This window comes from Caretta caretta, chromosome 3 (genome assembly GCF_965140235.1).
Source record: "Caretta caretta isolate rCarCar2 chromosome 3, rCarCar1.hap1, whole genome shotgun sequence".
NCBI classification, from domain to species: Eukaryota; Metazoa; Chordata; order Testudines; family Cheloniidae; genus Caretta; species Caretta caretta.
In genome coordinates, this window is record NC_134208.1 from 207,235,720 (window position 1) to 207,251,433 (window position 15,714).

At 46.2% G+C, this 15,714-nt stretch overlaps 1 long non-coding RNA gene across 2 annotated transcripts in view; it reads right to left on the reverse strand.

Moving 5' to 3' along the window:
* The window catches only part of LOC142071666 (uncharacterized), a 75,129-nt gene that overhangs the window by 40,140 nt on the left and 19,275 nt on the right, over window positions 1–15,714 (reverse strand). The window contains exon 2 of one of the 2 annotated variants that reach the window (XR_012667892.1): window positions 8,188–8,273. The exons of the other annotated variant lie outside the window; for it this stretch is intronic. This is a non-coding gene — a long non-coding RNA (uncharacterized LOC142071666). The remainder of the gene's footprint in view (window positions 1–8,187; window positions 8,274–15,714) is intronic. 2 annotated transcript variants of the gene reach the window in all.

Below are 15,714 nucleotides of genomic sequence, written 5' to 3' on the forward strand. Positions count from 1 at the left end.
AAAGGAGGGAGAGTGTTGACAAAATGTTTTCCTTTAAAAAAATTGAAATGGGGATGAAGTTTCAAAATTTGAAATGGATTGCCATGCTCCAGTCAGGAAAGCCAACATACACAACGTCACTAAATACAGCCCTGCACGGTCTGCGTGTCCATTCAGCTGCCTCACCCAGCAGAGGACATCAGATATCTCTCAGTACTGTGGATTCCATTTCCATTTCTATTGCAGTTTGCATGAGAGGGAAGGTCTGCTTTCTCTGACCCTGCGGCAATGGACGGACACATTCACCACACCAGGTAAATTGCTATGCTATGAGCCTTCACGGCCAAGGTAATTGATTCTTCTTCACTCAGCCCCTCATTCATTACGTACTTTTGCGTATGGCTGTCTGCATGTCTGGGTAGCAAGCCATTAAATAATCTCGCCTGAGCCAAGAAGATTAGCAGTAAGGAAGACAAATTCTTATTCAAATCACTGGGAGTCTCATTCACATTTATCATCTTGAAACCCCAGCTTTTCTTTTCACCAGCTATATAACCTCCCAGTTCTCTCTGACATTTCCTATTGGGTTACACATGGCCTGCTTCTACCCCCCGCCCCCCAGCTGGTTTTCATTGCTTCCCCAGACTCTCCCTTCGCTAGCTAATATCCTCCACATGAAGCGCCCCCTGCTTGGCCTGACTGCACATCCCATCCAGTGCCCAAAGCCAATGAGAGCCTTTCCATTGACTTTAATGGGCACTGGATCAGGCCTTGTGATGCTCTCTATAGTGTGTAGGAATCGGCTGGTATCCATTAAAATAGCTTATGAACTTTCTAATGTGTTTGTTGTTTCAGTAGCCGCCAGAAATCAATGTGTGTAGCTAGGCATTGCCTGTTTGTGGGAGTTAGTGAACATGGTTATATGGGACCCAACTGGGCCCAGGTGGGTTCTTCACATTCTTTGCCCAGCAAAAAACAACAAAAGATAACAGTCTTCTCTGCTTCTATCCTAGTTATTTCCTGTTACCCTCCTGATTCTCTCTGGAGAGTGACTGCAGCTGCCTTGAGCTCATGGTCCTGCTCTGTAGGACAGCAGGTCCACTGATGAGTCAAAGTCCATCCATTTGGGCATCATGTTGTATCTTCCTCCTGGCTCTGAACTAGCCAAGCACACAACACAGCTGTTGTCTGAGGCCTCACCCTGTCGTCTGCATCTGGGAAAATTGCTGCACCAGACTCTTCAGACAAGAAGAAGAAAAAGACCGACTAAGCTAGTGAACCCGAGCCCTGATTGTTACAAAGGAACACCAACAATTGCATTGCTCTTCCCTGAAGTTTCTCTGAACAAGCAAAAATGTTGGCTAAGGAACATGTGTATGTTAGAACTATTAGTAGTAGTAGGAGTATTGTCATCGCACCTAGGGACGCTAGTCATGGGCCAGGGCCCCGCTGTGCTCGGCGCTGCACAGACTAATTGGTAAACGGCAATGTCAAGAAGCAACACCCCAGAAATATCTCTGGCCCTCAAGAAATCAGGAATATCTTTTCCCTGCGTGTGGATAGGGGTAGGTTTTAGGGCAGGGCTCCCACCAGTTTTCTGCTTGTGTTCAGCTACTTTATTCTCAGTCCTGGTACGCAAATCCCACGGCAATTTCTTGATCTCCTCGTGAAATTCAGGTGCATCAGGGAATTGATGTCACGTAATGGGCCATCCTCAGAAATGATATGGTGGTGTCCATTATACCTGGGTCAGTCACCGTAAGCCACTCTGAGCGGGAGGAACTTGGATGCTGAGTGCATGGAGGCCAAGGGGTAGCAAGAAAAGCAAGCAACAGGAGGGTTAATGAAATGGTGTGAGATGGGGCAAGATAAAGCTGACTGGCTCTTGGGTGCTAAGCCACACTGGCAAATCTTTGGAGGCCTGCCGATCAACAGACTCTGCACTCACAGTCTCCATTCACACTGTGCAAAACAAGCCTGGCCGACACGTGAGTTGGGTTTTGCGTGGGCGGACAGGGCTCAGGTTGCACTCAGGACTCCAGAGAGGGATGAGGGCACAGAGGAGAGTGTGGACATGAGGTCAGGGCTGTAGGGTGGAGCAAGCGCAAGGAGAGATGTGAAAAAAGGAGCTCCAAGGGGACTGCTCGAGGGAGTAGCACTTCGCTGTGTGTTGTGCACTTAGTCCCTCCCGAGCACCCCTTTGGGGTATGATAGGGTCCTATGCTCACTCCGTCTCTCATCTGCCAGGTCCAGGTGGTCAGCAGTACCGGCCCGGGGATGGAAGCTGGGTTCCAGTGGACCTTACCCCTTCTGGGGTTCCAGAGAAGAAACAACAAACATCTGAAGGGCCTCCCTTCTTTCAGGGAGCCTCTGGCAAGCCACAGTGTGGCTCACTGGCCTCAGGCAAACTACTGGAAGGCATCTTGGGGTGATCATTTCCCATCCGGCCCGCCTCCGTCTCAGGGGGCTCAGACAACCTGTAGTCGCAGGCTCTGTCCTCAGCCAGGCTCTGCCACAAGAGCTGGGGCTTCAAGGACTGTCCTCCACCCAGAGTTGCCCTTGACTGAACGGGGCTTCTTGCTTTTGAGACCCTCTTTCCGGGCCTGCCAAATTCATAGATTCCAAGGCCAGAAGGAAGGGATATCTGGGATCATCTAGTGCGACCCCTAGATAGCATAGGCCAGAGAACTGCCTCAGAATAATTCCAAGAGCAGATCTGTTAGAAAAACATCTTATCTTGATTTAAAAATTGTCAGTGATGGAAAGTCCAGCATGACTGTTGGTAAATTGTTCTAATCGTTAATTACCCTTAAAAATGTACACAAAGGGCCTGATTCTCATTTACACCAAGTCCCCTTTACACTCAGTCTGGTGATTTACACCATCATAGAGGCTTACAGTGCAAATGCTCAAAGATTACCTTACAATATGGGATATTAGATCTAATATGGATACTAGAAATGAGATGAATGCATGCAGCAACTCAGAAGCATTCAGTAAACAGTAAGCAGCAGGGCTTAATTTGTAATGAAAGAGGTGCCGGGGCTCAAGCAATTTTTTTACTTTCATAACTGATGTGGCAACCCCAGAGGTCCGGGGCTATGAACTGCCAAGCCTAGAGTTGCCAGAGCTGAGAACCTGGCAAGCCCTGGCACAAATTAAGCACTGCTAAGCCCAGTTTTATACCTACTTTACAAATTCCAACACACCGGGGAACCAGACTGATTCAAACTTTGCGTTTGTCAAGTGGGGCATAGGTATCTTGGCATGAGCTGGCACCTGGTTTGCCAGCGCCAGAGTAACCTAAGCAGAGATCGAGATCTCCAGAAAGGGAAACTCACCTGCTTTTGTCTATCTTTAGCCACACCCTTAAACAGACGAATGCATTTTTTCTTGGTATTTAATTTTTTTGTGTGTAACTGGGTTCCTGCTTGCATTCCATGTGAGAGCATGTCTGACTGCAGTGACTATGATGTGTTTATCGAACGAGAACTGCAGAGACTGGACATGTTCAGAAGAAACTTAGATTTTGTTTTGATTTTGCAAAGATGATAACTAAACTTTGACTGACACCTTGGCAAAGCAAAGCATGGCAAATACCTTTTTTCAGTGGTATTGCAAATAAAAACTCAGATGAAGTGCACCTCTGTGGAGCAGTGCTGGAATTAGGCTAGCCAGCACCTTGTCTACGTACTGTACCATTAGGGTGAGATTTTCAGAAGTCTATAGCACTGGCCTAGCTCTGCTCCCAATGAAGGAGTCAGGGGGAAAAGTCAATGGAAGCAGAGTTAGGCCAATGCTGAGCACTTTGGAAAAGCCTGTTCACGTTCACAGCATGCAAGGTGGGTTTTCTGGGATTCTGTTGCTTCGCAGAAAGGCTAGGACGTGCACTGGGCTGTGCATTTATTAATTATTATTATTGGCTGGCTGAGCGCAGACTCAGCAGCTGCAACCTTCTATCCAGCCCGTGCCCAGGGCAGCAGTATGGGGCAGCACTGCAGTTGGGACACCCCCTCCAAGGCCCCCATCCACATTGGAGGCAGCACCTATGGTGCCCACAGACCCACCCAGTAGAAGAACCTCCCCCCTCCCAGAGTCCCAGTGCCAGGGGCTGAGCTGGGGGCCCCAACACTTCCTCAAGCCCTCTGCCCTGGGTTGTGGAGCACCGGGTCGGGGGACTGCAGCCCAGATGCCAGGGCTACCCATAGGGAACGGGGATACTGGGGGCCCACAGGGCTGCATGTACCTCTCCCTACACTCTCCCGGCTACAGCCAGGCTTTGCACATCCCAGCGCTTCCTTCCATGGCTGCAACTCTGCAAGCCTACCCTGGTTTCCCCAGCCAGGAGAGGCTATGTGCTCTTCCTATCATGGGGAGCTGGCCTTCTATTTAAGCCTGAATAAATTCACTTAGCACAAATACTAGGTCATCTTAGGTATTTGCCATGTTGGAAGCTGGCCATAAGTATCACATTATGTTTACTGCACAATTATCTATCAAGAGCCAAGCTTCACAGCAACAGGATCTGACTTGTCCAACTTGTTGAGCTCCCACCTTCACGTAACTGGCGAAATACCTTTCTGAATTCTCTCGCTTCTAGACCGTAGCGTGCACTCGTGGTTGTGGAGTGCTGAAAAATGTGGAGTAAAGAGCCAAACCCCTCTTTTGTTGACCTTGACTCGGTGAAGCGAGCATTTAGAAGATCGATTTCATAACTACTCCAGTATTCCACCGGCCTTTCTTCGCCCACAGACTGGGGAATTACTTAGGCTACATCTACACTGCAAAGCCTATGCTAGCACGTCTATGCCGGCATAGGCTCCGAGTGTAGACGCAGCATAGGCAGACAGAAGAGGTTCAGCTGCTGATGCAGGAACACCCTGAGCTACGCTGACAGATGCTCTCTTCTGTAATCATTCCTGTGTCCACACTGGCTTTTGTGGGCAGAGCTATGTCACTAAAGGATGTGGTTTTTTCCCCCACATCCTTGACTGACGTAGCAATAACTTAAGTGCAGATCAAGCCTCAGAAACACTGGGTCAGATTCCAGCCAAATGCAAAAAGATGCCACTCCATTGTCTTTGAAAAGTTGCATCCTCTTACACCAGGTCACAATCTGATCCTTTGTTTGTTATTGATAAGAGAGAAAATAGCATATCGCCTCTCTATAAATCCACGGTTCACCCACATCTTGAATACTGTGCACAGATGCGGGCGTCCCATCTCAAAAAAGAGAACTGGAGTTGGAAAAGGTACAGAAAAGGGCAACAAAAATGGTTAGGGGGATGGACGGCTGCCGTAGGAGGAGAGAGTAATAAGACTGGGACTGTTCAACTTGGAAAAGAGACGACTAAGGGCGGATATGATAGAGGTCTATAAAATCATGACTGGTGTGGAGAAAGTAAATAAGGAAATGTTATTGACTCCTTCTCATAACACAAGAGCTAGGGGGCACCAAATTAAATGAATAAGGAGCAGGTTTAAAACAAATAAAAGGAAGTATTTCTTCACACAATGCACAGTCCACCTGTGGAACTCTTTGCCAGGGGATGTTGTGAAGGCCAAAACTATAACAGGGTTCAAAAAAGAACGAGATAAGTTCTTGGAGGATAGGTCCATCAATAGCTATTAGCCAGGATGGGCAGGAATGGTGTCCCCAGCCTCTGTTTGCCAGAAGCTGGGAATGGGTGACAGGGGATGGATCACTTGATGATTCCCTGTTCTGTTCATTCCCTCTGGGGCACCTGGCATTGGCCACTTTCGGAAGACAGGATCCTGGGCTAGATGGACCTTTGGTCTGACCCAGTCTGGCCGTTCTTATGTTCTCTAGGGGATGTGGATTAACTATAGTGAAGGGAGAACTCTTCCCATCACAGTGCCTGCACTGAAATGCTGCAGCTGTAGCATTTGAAGTGTAGACATAGGCTAAAATTTTCAAAACCCCCTTTGGCTAAGTCCCCTAACCAGACTTCACAATCTCAGATGTGAGTTAGCATCTTTGCAGGTCACTTTTATGCTTGATGATTTTCCGAAAGATTAAGTTTTTTCATAACAAATTCTAGCTCTTCTGAAGTTTTAATAGTTCTCATTAGTGGGTTTAGAGCTTTTTCCAGTTCAGCACTATGCCGATCTCAAAACATTTGGCATTAAACTTGATGCCTGGCGTGTTCACTTTCTGCTCTCATCAGCATTTTTGCGTCTGCCAAAACAAACAATCTTCTGTCTCTACCAAACACGCAGCAACAAGCCACTTAGAGAAGCTGGGGCTTCCTTTTCAAAACAGCTTCTGTGTAGCATTGATGCAGAGCATTACTTACAGATCACCAGGGCCTTACCCTGTCATTGGATCTGAGTGGGCTGACCCAGGCACCCATCTAGAGGCAAATTGAAATCACTAGGATACCTCCAGGCTTCTTCCACTCAGATCCAGTTGCAGGATTGGGGCCTTCACATGGGGAATGTAGCTGGTCTGTTGATAAAGGGGAAGAGGGTATTACTTTCTCCTTAGGATGGTGCCTAATTTGTGCCAGAGCTTGCCAGGGCTAGGCATGGCAGTTCATAGCCCCGGCCTCTGGGCTTGGCAGTTCATAGTCCTGGCAACTCTGGGCTTCCTGGGTCAGTCATGAAAGTAAAATAATTGCTTGATCCCTGGCATATCTTTCATTACAAATTAAACACTATTTACACGTACAACATGCTCTGGGGATAATATCTTCAAATGCGCTCAGCCCTAGCCTAAGCTTGCGCTCAGTGAAGTTAACGGTAAAACTTTCCTTGACTCCAGTGGGAGCAGAGTTAGGGAAACACTGAGTGCTTTAAAAAAAAATCCCATCATATACGCTTTATTTTCAACTGTTTTAAAATCCCCGCTATAATGGGTACACCCTGAGCTTTTGTGTGGGACATTGACCATCAGGTCTAGTGGTTGGAGCAGGCGTTGGAAATCTGGGTCAGAACAGGAATCAGGGTGCATCTGCACTGCAAAAACTAACCAAAGAAAAACATGGCAGCAAGTCTCTGAGCCCGGGTCAACTGACCCAGGCTTGTGCTACGGGGCTAAAAATGGCAGTGTAAATGTTCCCCCTCGGGCTGTAGTGAGGGATCTGAGATCCACGCCCCAGCTGGGCTGCAGAGCACGAGCGGAAACGTCTACACGGCAATGATTAGCCCTGCAGCATGAACCCAACAAGCCCGAGTGGAGCTGACCTGCGCTCTGAGACTCACAACCGCAGTTTGTTTTTTCCAGCATAGACGTCCCCATAGGCGACATCTACACTGCAGTGAAAAACCCAGGGCTGGCCTGTGCCAGCTGACTCCGGCTGATGGGGTTCAGGCTAAGGAGCTACTTAGTTGCCGAGTAGATGTTCAGGGTCAGGCTGGAGCCTGGGCTCCAGGACTCCATGAGGTGGAATCAGACTCCTCAGGTGAATTCACACAAAACAGCAGAGGATGACGTCCCTTATAACTTTTAGCCCAGTGGTTAGCATACTCCCCTGGGATGTGGGACATCCTGGTTCAAGTCCCCACTCCACGTGAGGGGGAGAAGGAATTTGCTACCTTTTAGGTGAGTTCCCTAGCCACTGGGCTATGCTAATGTGGAGCTTCCTCAGGCTCTCCTGCTGCACTCTGGGTAACTAATTAGAATCAGCAGAGACGGGGAACTGGATGCTGGGTCTCCCACATGGGGGCTACCGAGCCATTCTCATACCGAGCCACCAGACTACAGAGCCATTCGCATGCTTGTGTGCTCTCGCTCTCTGGCCCAAAGGACTCTGTAAGAGAGAGCAAGCAAGGTCAAGAATATGAGTGTGGGGATGACTCTACAGCCTGGTGGTTACAGCACTCATGTGGGAGACCCAGGATCCAGTCCCCCTGCTCCAGACCCTCTTTAATTAGTCATCCAGAGTAGGACCCTCAGGCCAAGAGAGGATTTGAAGCTGAGAATTGCTAGCAGAGATCGGCAACTCCCTTGTAGCCCAGATTTAGCCACCTATCTCTGAGACGGGGTGGGGGCTGGCGCATCCCCCTGTCTTTGGCAGCTCCCTGCCACTCCCCATAAGGCTCCACTGTCTCCCCATTGATTGTATGGGAGCTCAGGTGCTGAACTCAGGCTTGAGAACCACAGTGATTTTCTAGACACCCAAAATGCAGGATGGTCAGTCTCACAACCCCTAACCACTTTTGCACAGTCAGTCCTAAGTGACTCACCCAAGCAGTCTGTGACCAAGCAGGGACTTGAACCCACATCTCTGAAGTTCCAGCCTAGGGCGCTAACCCTATTGCAGATAGTTACACTGTAAAGAAAGATCAAAGAAATAGTATTTTGAGTTCACCTCATACAAGTACTGTCGTGCAATCACTTTATTGTGACAGTACCACTTACAAATGTAGGATTTTTTTTTACATACCTGCATGCAAAAATAAAACAATGTAAAACTTTAGAGTCTACAAGTCCACTCAGTCCTACTCCTAGTTCAGCCAGTTGCTCAGACAAACAAGTTTGTTTACACTGACGGGAGATACTGCTGCCCGCTTCTTATTTACAATGTCACCTGAAAGTGAGAACAGGCGTTCTCATGACACTGTGGTAATACAAAGCTAGGCTGTGACTCAGCATAACTCCACTGATTTCTGTAGAGTTACTCTGACAGACACCAAATGAGGATCGGTCTCATTTTCTTTAATATCGTCTGAAAAGTACTAATCAACTGATCTGGAACAAATATTTAATGCATGATACAGGTGTGTGTCTGGGTGTAATGTAAGGTATGCAAACTGAGAATTTTGTGGTCTCTTGTCTTATACTCAGATCAGGACCATCTTTTTATGATGTGTTTGTACAGCATCTGGCACAATAAGAGTCCAAGTCCATAGTTAGGACTCCTGCATGCTACCCCAATTTAAATAAGAATACTTATAGTTTCTTAGTCTCTAATACTATCTTTTAGTTATCACTGAAAGATCATTGCAATGAGTATATAAAGAATAAGGTAAATGGGGTTGACTACTTTATAAAGCCTATGCCAAGGGTTAGCTGATCTGCTGTCCTATGTGTGGAAGACATGAGTATTACTCTACTGAAAAGTCCTGAGAGTGGACCCTCTGAATTTGGAGGGCACGACTCCTCTTCTCCTTTTGAATCCTTATCCAAACCTCTGCATTCCAGAAATCAAGCTGAAAATCCTACATGATTAGCCAGGCTTGTGTGATTTCCAACTCTTCTTAATTCTGGCTGGGCTGGAAACATGAGAGCTTAAAGTAAGCCATAGATAATTCTCGTTCAATAGATCCTGACAGAGTACATATTCTTTGTGACACTAGAGGGAGCTGTAGGTAGTACCGGAAAAAATAAAGAATTAGACAAATGGGTAGTGCTATGTGAATTCTCTTGATAAAGATAGGTCTGTAAGCGAGTGACCAGAGAGATTAAAGTGTTCTCTGACTGGTTTTTGAATGTTATAATTCTTGACATCTGATTTGTGTCCATTACAACAAAAAAACTTCAAAAACAGACTATAACGAGAGACTGCTGAATTGGAATTAATTTGCAAACTGGACACCATTAAATTAGGCTTGAATAGAGACTGGGAGTGGATGTGTCATTACACAAAGTAAAACTATTTCTCCACGTTTATTTTTTCCCCCTACTGTTCCTCACACCTTCTTATCAACTGCTGGAAATGGCCCACCTTGATTATCACTACAAAAGGGTTTTTTTCCTCTCCTGCTGGTAATAGCTCACCTTACCTGATCATTCTTGTTACAGTGTGTATGGTAACGCCCATTGTTTCATGTTCTCTGTGTACATAAAATCCCCTTACTATATTTTCCACTGCATGCATCCGATGAAGTAAGCTGTAGCTCATGAAAGCTTACGCTCTAATAAATTTGTTAGTCTCTAAGGTGCCACAAGTCCTCCTGTTCTTTTTGCGGATACAGACTAACACGGCTGCTACTCTGAAACCTGTCTTATTGCTTAGTTACTTCGGTTAAAATGCAGCAAGCAACTTCTTATGGCATTTCAATCCTTGAACTTCTAACCAAACCCAAGGAGCGCAGAACTGTATAAATATATCAGAAAAAAAACCTTTTCAAAGTTCAGGCAAGGTTTTGGTTGATTTCTGATAAACTGCTTGACATACCACTACCTGCTCCTAAAATGTGTGTGAGGAAAACAGCTTGTTCACAGAGGGGGGTCAAAAGATTGCCACCGAAGAGAGTGGTTTTTTTTTTTTTAAATAAAAAATGGCTTTTTCAATTAAACGGAATTTTTTTCCTAAAAATGTCCATTTTTGTCAAAAGTGTTTGAGTTTTCACTGAACAATATTTTTGGCAAACAACATTTTTTTTAAAGTTCATAAATTTTCAAATTTTAAGCTGAAAAATTGCAGGTTTCAGTTGCCAACCCCCACCCCTCCTCCCACCCCCAATTTTTAAGCTTTCCAGTGAAAACCCATCACATTTTGAAGAAAAACTTTGGACAAAAACAGAAACTCAGTTTTGGAGACATTTTTAGTGGGGGAAAAAAGTCATTTCCTGCCCATCTCTCCTTCCTCCCTTATCTTGCTCATCTGTTTCGCCATCTCCGTTTGGTGGCTGAGACCGTGTTGCTCTCCTACTTCCAGTTACCTGACTGACATGGAGGAAACTGTTGTCAGGGCGCCTTGTACCTCTACAGCATCTCTGAAGCTCAGGGGCTGAAGAGGATGACTGCCTCTTAGGTGGTGCGTGTGATGCTTGGCTCTGTTGGCAAAATTACACCACAGTGGCTAGAACACACCATGGAAAGTGAATAGAGTGAAGCTAAACATTATCTGGAATTCCTGTTCATTGACAGACCAGTTCTGTCACTCCTACTCACAGCGAGTACTTTACTTGGCCAGTTGCCCCATCAGTTGCAAATCTGGCACAGGAAAGTGGCAGTATGATCTAGTGGATAAGGCACTGAGTTTGGAGTCAGAAAACTTGACCTGATCTGAGTCCTGGCTCTGCCACTGATCTGCTGTGTGACCTTGGGCAAGTTACTTCCCCTCTGTTTCCTCATCTGCCTTACGTGTTTAGTTAGTAAATTCTTAGTGAGTGGGAAACTCCCTGCCCCCAATGTCCTTGGCTGAGGCCTCTAGGTGCTACTATAATAAAAATAATGATAAAGTCTCCAATCACTGCACCACCCATGTTGCTTGTGGCTGAACTGAAGGGAAAGCAGCTGGGATGAAGAGGGTATTTCAATTTCCATTCAGTGCCTTTGTTTCCACTGTCATTCTGGCTTGTCAGTTTAGGTTAGCCCCTTCAGGGCAGAGACAATGTGTGGATGTGTCATTGTACAGCAGAACACACCCCGAGGTGTTGATCTCAGTTGCTACATTTACATTAACGAAGCATCGTATGGTACATTATTTTCTGCCCTCCTTTTCAGCGATACATTCCCCAGCCTCAGAGACAGATTACAAAGGATCTGGCACAAGTAGGGAGTAGAACTGGTTGAAAGTTTTTGGACTTCTGATGATTTTTTGGGGTGTGGGTGGGGAGGGTTTGGCAAAAAAAATTTGCTCTTTTCCAACCAGCGGTCAAATTTCAACAAAAAGACTGCATTTTTTGACCAGCTGCAGGAATGAGGACCTAGGATCCATATGTAAAGGCTGCAGAATTGGGTCACCGGGGGAAGAAATACACTTCCAGAAAAATTCATTGATTCATAGATTATAAAGACAGAAAGGAGCATTAGATCATCTAGTCTGAATCGATATACCAGGCCATGGAATTTTACCCAAATACCCGTGTTGAACCCCATAACTTGTATTTGGCTAAAGTATATCTTCCAGAAAAGCATCCAGTCTTGATTTTGAGACTTCAAGAGATAGAGAATCTACCATGTCCCTTGGCAGTTTGTTCCCATGGTTAATCACCCTCACTGTTAAAAATGTGCCTTATTTCCAATTTGTTTTTGCCTGGCATTAACTTCCAGCCCTTGGATCTTGTTATGAGGCTTTCACCTTTGATCAAAGCAAACATTATGATTGGAAAATCTCTCCCTGTGCCTTAAGTGAATGGAGGAGTCCATATCCAAGACAGATCTTCGTGGAAGCCTATGGACAACGCGAACTTGGGCAGTTGGCAACATTCATCTTTGGTAGCTAGGGCGGAAACTGCTCCTTTTCTCATTCCAGTAACAATCTCTCATTGCAATCACTCCCCCTCGCTTCTTGCCAGATACCACAGCCACTACATTTGCTTCATATCTCTGGAACAAGACTGACTGACAGATTTAAGGACGAGGGATGCTTTGATGGACAACTGGGTCCTTTCCTCAGCTACCTTGTTGGAGTGCTTCCGTGGTGGGACAATCCAGGGCGGCATTTTGGAGCAGCAGGAGGAAAGAGAGAAAAGTCAGACTTCACAGGGGCCCAGAAGAGAGAAAAGCAGAGGCCAGAAATCCATCCTGGGGCAAAGGAAAAGCCTCAGCAACCTCAGAAGGGGGAAATGTAGGAAAAGTATCTGAGGAGCCAAGAAAGAGCTAAATGAGGCAGGCTAAGGGCAGTGTACACTTACAACCCTGCACTGGCCCCGTTACACCAATTCAGCTGCACCGCCGTAGTGCGTAAGTGAAGACGCTCTGATGCCGACAGGAGAGAGCTCTCCCTCAGCTCCACCTCCACCTCTGCGAGAGATAGTAGCTGTGTTGACAGAAGAAGCTTCTCTCCTGTTGACGTAGCGCTGTCTACACCGGGGCTAGGTGGGTATAACTACATCACTCGGGGTGGGGAGTTTTCACACCCCTGAGAGACGTAGATATCCCAACACAGATCAGTAGGGTAGACCTGGCCTAAGGCTCAGATGGTCTAGGAGGGTTCAAAAAGGCCAGGGTCAGCCATAGCCAGCTACATGTATAGTTGGTAGAGCAGGCTAGAAACCAAGTTCCATTTCATGAAGAATTTCGACGTTTCAAAATTTGTTCATGTTCCAATGCAAAATGGAAATGAGACCTTCTGAAATTTTTCATGGAAAAACATGAGCAAGAGAGAGCCACCTCAGAATGGGCCAGAGCACTCATGGGGAAGGTGAGAAACACAGGTTCACTCTGAATCAGGCAAAGTAGGGACTTGAACCGAGGTACGCCCCATCTTAACCCTAGCCCCCTGGCTAGTCTCTCTCACTCATTTTCTCACTAAATATTTGAAAGGTCTTGATTTTCATTTTACTGCTGAACGAAAACAAATATCAAAATCTCCATGTGTGTTTTGGTTTTTTTTGCAAAACCCAACTGTTGTTTTCTGGACAGCCCTGATTGTGAACAACTTGTATATATAAATTGCCTCGGGAGGTTGTGGAATCTCCATCATTGGAGATTTTTGAGAGCAGGTTGGACAAACACCTGTCAGGTGCCTTGAGTGCAGGAACTGGAGTAGATGACCTCTTGATGTACTTTACAGTCCTATGGTTCTATATAGTTGACTTCAGTAGGAGCTCTGACAACATAGACAAGTTGAGAATCTGGGCCCATGCCGTTCAATTGTGCATATAACTGGGCCACTGAGAAATGTCTTTCATTCTCATTTCATTTTGTTCTGAATTGAACAGTGTCTCAGGTTCCCCATGGACAGAACCATCCCTGAGAATACAGGGCATGAGCCAAAGTCCACTGAAAACACTAGGAGTTTTTCAGCGGCTCTAGATGGGACCTGCCCATCATAACTGTGCAATTCCTATTGATTTTTTTTAATCTGTGGTTAAGTGTGACATCAACAAAACCCTGCCGATATGATGGGGCACGGCTATGCATTTTAAAGGGTCATCGCTTCTAAGTTTCATGCAGTCAGTGAACAGAAGCTCTGCAGTAAAAGATCCATAGAAAAGAATTTAACAGAGAGACCCTCTTTATTGACTTGAACTCGGCCATATATCCTGAGAGCACCTTAATTTGCTTCAGCTTTTTGGTTGTTTAGATACATATTACAGGTCCTTTTACTGGCATTAGATACAGTCTCCAGCAGAACAGTTGTCTGGATTTTCAACAGGGACTGGGGCCTCTTACTGGAGCCTGATTCTCAGGGAGTGGGTGTGCCGCATTTTTTGCAAATCAGGCCCTTTAAGGCATCTCAGGCTAAGTACCCAAAAATGGAGGCGCTCAAAAATCACTTGTGTTTGGCCATCTATACAATGCAAAAGTATCAATACCATTAAAAAAATCTAGAACACAGAGGTGGGAAGGGAGGGAAAATCCTGGCTCAAAAAGAACAACTTTGTCCATGGTATTTCTGGTTGAACAGGTTTCCCTTCGACTACGGAGCATCTCAAGTTCAAAGTTCAAACTCTATTGACAAAGATTTTGCTGACAAAAAGGTGCTGAGGGATGACATATTTGTGGAAGAAGTCAGTAGGAGGTGAAAGAGATCCCTGCCAGGGGTATTGTTTTTACGGAATAAACATTTCCCTACCTTTATTTGATTTCCAAAATTTAAAGAGTACAGCCATGAGCAGGTAGCTTCCCCTCTTGCTATGGTTCAGCGTTGGGTAGAACTGCAGCATTTATAACGATTCAATCATTAGGGAAAGGGAAAGGGGTGATAATGCATTGATTAGGTTTGTTTCCTGTGGGCTGTAATACTTTGCACTAATTCTGGTTGTTGGGTTCAGTGTACGGATGCTGGGTGGTGCTGGTGGCCTGTGATATGCAGGAAGCCAAGCTAGAAGACCTGGTGGTCCCTTCTGGCCTTAAACTCTATGACTCTATGATTCCTCTAGTGGAATAACAGTGGGGTCAGCCTGGAATGCAAACCCTCAAAACGAATAGAGATGGCTGAGCATCAGGACTCACTGCCAGGGACACCCAAGTGAATAGAGACCTGCACTTCCCCTTCCCCAATAAGCCCAACAAGATGATGTTGTCTCCTACCTGCCCTGCATCATCACCAGCAAAGCTGAGGGCTTCATCAAGCACTGGCTCTTCAACAGACTGATGGATTCAGCGCATGAAGCTGGTGATGCCAAGCTCTGGCTCAGCCAAAGGAGAAGCTGAGAAAGCACCAGTATCTTCCCAACACATGTCTGTCAAAGCACCTCTGCCCCAAGGCCGCCAGATAGTCCCTTTTTGCATTGACGTGCTCAAAGCAGAGAGAGGTGATGATTATGGGTATCAGTCTATGCTTGGAGCCTAACTTGATCACTCCTGGTCCTTTGCAAAGCTGCATGAAGCCTACAATAGCAGCTTTGAGGCATCACAGCCAGATCACTTTTTGTATCTTGGGTAACATCTGAGCTCTGAGCTCTAGAACTCCAAGCACAGGAAGCTCTGGCCTTGACTCTGGTATCCTAGGGTCTCTTGTGTCAAGGGCTCTGGAGCAGCTCGCACTGGCTCTGTCCAGAGCATTGTCCAAGCCCCATAATCTGGGCAATTCCTGCTGCTTGCATGGTGACACGGTGATGAGAGGTGTTATTTGGAGTTGTTATTTTGAGGGGTGTTATATGAGGAGACAAAGGACTCATTTGATGAAAAAAAGGGGGAACACCAGGAGAGTGACTCTGCAGAAGAGGATCCTACCTTTCCTCCATTGTAGGGAGGAAAGCAGGCAAAAGAGATTAATTTGATTTAAAACCACTCCAGGAGTCGACAGTGATCATGAGCTGAAAGGAACGCTGCTGATGTGCCGTTGGACTGTAGTTGCTCCACACAGGGGAAGAAGGCATGGTGGATGCATCGGTGACGTTATATGATTAAAATATGACCATGTAGATCAT